The following is a 7,491-nucleotide window of genomic DNA, read 5'->3' as shown; positions in this document are numbered from 1 at the left end:
AGAAGACAGATCATCCAATCCGCTATGTGTTTTTCATAATAGAATGTAAAAAAAAAAATTAACTTCCATGGAAGACAGAAATCTGCAATGTTTATCTTGCCGATGGGTATTGGTCAAAGGGTTAGATAACAATCTGCAATGCATTAAAATTTCAGCCAATTTCCAGTTTACTGCATACTCTGAGAAAACAAATTGAAAATGTCCAGCAAAGCTATATAATACGTGCCGCGTTATAATAATATCAATGAAGCAAAACTATTTCTGCTCATAAGTGAGGGCTGCATAATGTTTCATAAGGATTGGATGTACATTGAATATTAAGCAAACTTAAGTTTAGAATTCATTTTTATAGGTTTAGATTTCTTATTCAAACATGGTAGTCACTACATAAGCAACATTTCAACTCCTTAACATGTAGACTTGTCTGTTGCATTGCAAATGGTGGAATAGGCTGCAATTCCACAGAGACTCTGCGCTAAATCCATATCCAAGTCTTTATGAAAGGCAGTGGAGTAAAATGATGTCATATGTGAATTCACCTGGAGCAGGACTCTGTCTTAAACCAGGAGCATAGCCTAAAGTACTTTGAATTCCATCTTGTTCTTTTTAGAAGGTGTTGTACAGGGAGCTTAAAGGGGTTGGCCACTTTCAGACCAATATTGACAAACAATTGTACAATAAAAAGATATACAATATTCCAATATACTTCCTGTATCAATTCCTCAGGGTTTTCTAGATCTCGGCTTGCTGTCATTCATTCTATTCCTTCTAGAGGATAAAACTCTGATCATGGTCATGTGATTTATAATCCATGGTCATGTGATGAGTACACAGGTGCCACTCGTTATAGTCACAGAACAATAATCAGACATCTGCCTGGTAATCAGCTGTACACCTGTGTGCTCATCACATGACCATGGACTGTAAATCACATGACCATGGTCAGAATTGTATCCACTAGAAGTAACAGAATGAATGACAGCAAGCCGAGATCTAGAAAACCGCGAGGAATTGATACAGAAAGTATATTGGAAAATTGTATATCTTTTTATTGTACATTTGTTTGTCAATATTAGTCTGAAAGTGTCCCACCCCTTTAATTTTACTTCCTCCATGGATTTTTCAAGCTGGACCTGGGTTGGAATCAGATCGACATGTGATCGGAACCAGCACCCGGCCTTTGGGTCGTTCTGCCAACTACCTGTTCAGGTTCCACAGGTAGTTTACCTGTGCTATGGAGGCTGGCAGACTATAGTAAGGTAAGTATTTGTGAAATCGGGAGAGCAAGATGGAGCAATATATTACAATATCTTTACAGGAAGAAGAGCTATACTTTATGTATATTCAGGTAATTTAGAGCTTTATAATAGAGTTAACACATAACATACAGGCTACCTACAGCCATATTAGGCAACTTATGAATTCTGTATTGGAAAAAAAAAGTAACTCAATTTAAACTTGCATTGAACCTTAGACACAAAAACAGTAAAAGCACTTGATAATAAGAGTCACAACGACTGCTTTTCGAGTAGGTTTTTGTTTATTTTTTGCTTAAACCATTGGAGCAGCATCTAGAGGAAAATATTCATGGAAGACTTACATCGGTCTTATTTTTGAATCCATTTACCTGAAAGAACAATACTGTATAAAAAATAAAAATTAAAAAAAAAAAAAAAGTAAAAAAAAAATTGCATGAATCCAGCCTAAAGGGATTCAGTCCACTCCTCATATAAGCTACAGGTCAGTAAACCATTACATTGCCAAAATGACCACAGAAGATGTCACACAGTTATTAACTAGAGATGAGCGAACAGTAAAATGTTTGAGATTCGATGTTCGTTTCGAGTAGCCCCTCAATATTCGACTACTCAAATCGAATATCGAACTCTATTATAGTCTATGGGGGGAAAATGCTCGTTTCAGGGGTAGGCAACGTTCAATCAAATTATACTTACCAAGTCCACGAGTGAGGGTCGGGCTGGATCCTCCGAGAAGTCTTCTCCGTGCAGCGTCCCCACGGCGTCTTACGGCTCTGAATTCACTCTGCCAGGCATCGGGCCGGGCAGAGCCGACTACGCATGTCCACACTACAAGCGGGCATGCGCAATCGGCTCTGCCCAGGCCCGATGCCTGGCAGAGTGAATTCAGAGCCGGAAGACGCCACGGGGAAGCTGCACGGAGAAGAATTCTAAAGGTAGGAGAAGAACCAGCGTTGATTGGCCGACTGTATAGCATTCGGTCAATCAATGCTGGTTCTGCATCGAACTTTCCCATTCGAATAGCGAGTGAGTGGTGCTTGATCGAGTACGAGTATTTCAAATACCGTAGTATTCGATCGAATACCTACTCGATCGAGTACTACTTGCTCATCTCTATTGCTAACCTATTGAATACAATTTATTGTATTGCTCTCCTAACAAGCAGAGTGGGGAACTATTTACGGGGTCCAGTTTGAGTTTACTAGGTCTTTGTTTCTAGATACCCCAGTTTAGTGTCTTTTCCTAGCGACAAGTTAAGTTTTAAAGAAAGGCCTTTAGCTTTTAGTTGCCAACTGGTAGAGATCAATTATGTATGCCACAGGGATGTAAAAGGAATATTAGTTTTAGAAGCACATAGCAAAATAGAACTCAGACAGAAAAGACAATTCATACTTTCTGGTATTACCATTTAAGACTGATGTTTTGACTCACTTTCAAACACTTTTGAAATGTCTTCTTCAAAGAATGGAAGTTCTAGTAATTCAGATTCTGCCTTGAAACAGCAGCACACTCCTATGAAGAAGAAAGCCAGTTAATAATTCATGGACTCTGCACAGTGGAGATAGCTATGTCTTATTAGCAAAGAAAAAAATCATTAAATCGACAATCCGATACCAATTTATTTTCTCACATGTTCAGATAGACTGACAGAAAGACAGATCTACATGTAGAAATGAGACAAAACTATTCAAGTTGAGTTTCAGAATTTTAACACAATGCAATACCAAAGTTATAAAGCATTACAGTATCTAAACTGATAATATTTCAGGATAAGCTGCCATAGGTGTGTATATGGGAAGAATATGCAAATCTGTCTTCCATGATGTAATTAGGAAGTCAGAAGCTGCCTCATTGTTGCAAGGTGTATATATAGGTGTGTATATGAAGAATGATACCATTTATGACCGTTATATGACTTGGATTTTGCAGCAGATATTACCAGTTTTACCCTTTACATACTCCCTCTCTCATTGTCAGGCATCACTAAGTAAGTGGGTGAAGACCAGGTGCCATTTACTGCACTGTCTTATTCAGAGCTAGCAGCAACATACAGGACATTATATAAAAGTCCTGAGCAGTACTGATGTGAATTAACAGCTAGGGATGAGGTAGGTTAATAATAACAGCTGCAGCACCAAGTCTGTGCCTGCAATTCTGCTTCTCGCTCATTCAACTTTTACGTTTCCATCCTCTCTCTCCAGGTTTAAGCCCTTACTTAGTATAACACTACTGAGCTGACAGCCGATTTGTGTGAGACCATGAAGATTTCAGCAAAGAATGTAGCATAAATGTCAGTTTATCTAATGTGTATTACTATTTTATCTTAACATTCATTAAAAGAAAGCGCCTCTAAGGACAACAAAAAAAAGCATTAAATAAATCACTCAATCGTAGGATATCGCTATAAAGGCAGAAAACATCTATATGGTAGTGAGAAAGGAGTTTCTTTCCTTCTTTAGCAGCAATGATTTAATTCACAAAATAGTTTTACTAGTTGGCGCCTTGCAGCGCTGGGGGTCCTGGGTTCAAATCCCACCAGGAACAACATCTGCAAGGAGTTTATATGTTCTCCCCATGTTTGCATGGATTTCCTTCCATTATACAAAGACATACTGATAGGAAAACAAATGTACATTGTGACCCCTATATGGGGCTCACAATCAACAAAAAAAAAAAAAAAAAACACACACACTGTTTTACTAGTTAGATTGGCGTCTTATTAAATAGGTAGCTCCTGGATTTGCTATAGGCTATGCACATTCTACAATGTCTTTATGGCTTGGTTGTAGAAGCCCACTTAAATACAGTACAGTGAAGAGCTGGACAAGTAGTAGTGAACTTAAAATGAACTGTACTCAAGCAGGGAGCACAAGACTTGGTGGTTACAGACTCTCTTAAAGGAACAGAACTTGGTGGCTATTAGAGATGAGCGAACAGTGTTCTATCGAACTCATGTTCGATCGGATATTAAACTGTTCGGCATGTTCGAATCGAACACCGCGTGGTAAAGTGCGCCATTACTCGATTCCCCTCCCACCTTCCCTGGCGCCTTTTTTGCTCCAATAACAGCGCAGGGTAGGTGGGACAGGAACTACGACACCGGTGACGTTGAAAAAAGTAGGCAAAACCCATTGGCTGCCGAAAACATGTGACCTCTAATTTAAAAGAACAGCGCCGCCCAGCTTCGCGTCATTCTGAGCTTGCAATTCACCGGGGACGGAGGTTTCCGTCCAGTTAGCTAGGGGTTAGATTCTGGGTAGGCAGGGACAGGCTAGATAGGAAGGAGAAGACAACCAACAGCTCTTATAAGAGCTAAATTCCAGGGAGAAGCTTGTCAGTGTAATGTGGCACTGACGGGCTCAATCGCCGCAACCCAGCTTTCCCAGGATCCTGAATGGAATACACTGTCAGTGTATTCCCGTATACCCGATATATACCCCGATACCCGTTCCAACAGTGTGCCCCCCCACCTTCACCCCAGAAATACCCTGCAAGTCCCCTAGCAATAGAATTGGGGCTATATACACCCACAATTTTTACTACTGGTATACAGTGCCATTGTCTGACTGGGAATTCAAAGAATTTATTGGGAATACAAATACCCTCATTTCTTGCTACTGCCATATAGTGCCAGTTTCTGACTGGTAATTCAAAGAATATATTGGGGTTACGTGCACCCACAATTTTTACTACTGGTATACAGTGCCATTGTCTGACTGGGAATTCAAAGAATATATTGGGAATACAAATACCCTCATTTCTTGCTACTGCCATATAGTGCCAGTGTCTGACTGGGAATTCAAAGAATATATTGGGGTTACGTGCACCCACAATTTTTACTACTGGTATACAGTGCCATTGTCTGACTGGGAATTCAAAGAATATATTGGGGTTATAAATACCCTCATTTCTTGCTACTGCCATATAGTGCCAGTTTCTGACTGGTAATTCAAAGAATATATTGGGGTTACGTGCACCCACAATTTTTACTACTGGTATACAGTGCCATTGTCTGACTGGGAATTCAAAGAATATATTGGGGTTATAAATACCCTCATTTCTTGCTACTGCCATATAGTGCCAGTTTCTGACTGGGAATTCAAAGAATATATTGGGGTTACGTGCACCCACAATTTTTACTACTGGTATACAGTGCCATTGTCTGACTGGGAATTCAAAGAATATATTGGGGTTATAAATACCCTCATTTCTTGCTACTGCCATATAGTGCCAGTTTCTGACTGGTAATTCAAAGAATATATTGTGGTTACGTGCACCCACAATTTTTACTACTGGTATACAGTGCCATTGTCTGACTGGGAATTCAAAGAATATATTGGGGTTATAAATACCCTCATTTCTTGCTACTGCCATATAGTGCCAGTTTCTGACTGGGAATTCAAAGAATATATTGGGGTTACGTGCACCCACAATTTTTACTACTGGTATACAGTGCCATTGTCTGACTGGGAATTCAAAGAATATATTGGGAATACAAATACCCTCATTTCTTGCTACTGCCATATAGTGCCAGTTTCTGACTGGTAATTCAAAGAATATATTGTGGTTACGTGCACCCACAATTTTTACTACTGGTATACAGTGCCATTGTCTGACTGGGAATTCAAAGAATATATTGGGGTTATAAATACCCTCATTTCTTGCTACTGCCATATAGTGCCAGTTTCTGACTGGTAATTCAAAGAATATATTGTGGTTACGTGCACCCACAATTTTTACTACTGGTATACAGTGCCATTGTCTGACTGGGAATTCAAAGAATATATTGGGGTTATAAATACCCTCATTTCTTGCTACTGCCATATAGTGCCAGTTTCTGACTGGGAATTCAAAGAATATATTGGGGTTACGTGCACCCACAATTTTTACTACTGGTATACAGTGCCATTGTCTGACTGGGAATTCAAAGAATATATTGGGGTTATAAATACCCTCATTTCTTGCTACTGCCATATAGTGCCAGTTTTTGACTGGGAATTCAAAGAATATATTGGGGTTACGTGCACCCACAATTTTTACTACTGGTATACAGTGCCATTGTCTGACTGGGAATTCAAAGAATATATTGGGGTTATAAATACCCTCATTTCTTGCTACTGCCATATAGTGCCAGTTTCTGACTGGGAATTCAAAGAATATATTGGGGTTACGTGCACCCACAATTTTTACTACTGGTATACAGTGCCATTGTCTGACTGGGAATTCAAAGAATATATTGGGAATACAAATACCCTCATTTCTTGCTACTGCCATATAGTGCCAGTTTCTGACTGGTAATTCAAAGAATATATTGTGGTTACGTGCACCCACAATTTTTACTACTGGTATACAGTGCCATTGTCTGACTGGGAATTCAAAGAATATATTGGGGTTATAAATACCCTCATTTCTTGCTACTGCCATAAAGTGCCAGTTTCTGACTGGGAATTCAAAGAATATATTGGGGTTACGTGCACCCACAATTTTTACTACTGGTATACAGTGCCAATTTCTAACTAGGAATTCAAAATGCGCAAGGCTCCCGGAAAGGGACGTGGACGAGGCCGTGGGCGAGGTCGGGGGAATGGTTCTGGGGAGCAAGGTAGCAGTGAAGCCACAGGGCGTCCCGTGCCTACTCCTGTGGGACAGCAAGCATTGCGCCACTCCACAGTGCCAGGGTTGCTTGCCACATTAACTAAACTGCAGGGTACAAACCTTAGTAGGCCCGAGAACCAGGAACAGGTCTTGCAATGGCTGTCAGAGAACGCTTACAGCACATTGTCCAGCAGCCAGTCAGACTCTGCCTCCTCTCCTCCTATTACCCAACAGTCTTGTCTTCCTTCCTCCCAAAATTCCGAAGCTTTACAGAACAATAACCCAAACTGTCCCTGCTCCCCAGAGCTGTTCTCCGCTCCTTTCATTGTCCCTCAACCTGCCTCTCCACGTCACGATTCCACGAACCTAACAGAGGAGCATCTGTGTCCAGATGCTCAAACACTAGAGTCTCCTCCATCTCCGTTCGATTTGGTGGTGGATGACCAGCAACCCACCCTCATCGACGATGATGTGACGCAGTTGCCGTCAGGGCATCCAGTTGACCGGCGCATTGTGCGGGAGGAGGAGATGAGACAGGAGTTGGAAGAGGAAGTGGTGGATGATGAGGACACTGACCCGACCTGGACAGGGGGGATGTCAAGCGGGGAAAGTAGTGTGGATGTTGAGGCAGGTGCAG

The sequence above is a fragment of the Leptodactylus fuscus genome, chromosome 4 (assembly GCF_031893055.1).
Source record: "Leptodactylus fuscus isolate aLepFus1 chromosome 4, aLepFus1.hap2, whole genome shotgun sequence".
Classification (NCBI taxonomy): Eukaryota; Metazoa; Chordata; class Amphibia; order Anura; family Leptodactylidae; genus Leptodactylus; species Leptodactylus fuscus.
Note: the sequence above shows the minus strand (reverse complement) of the source record.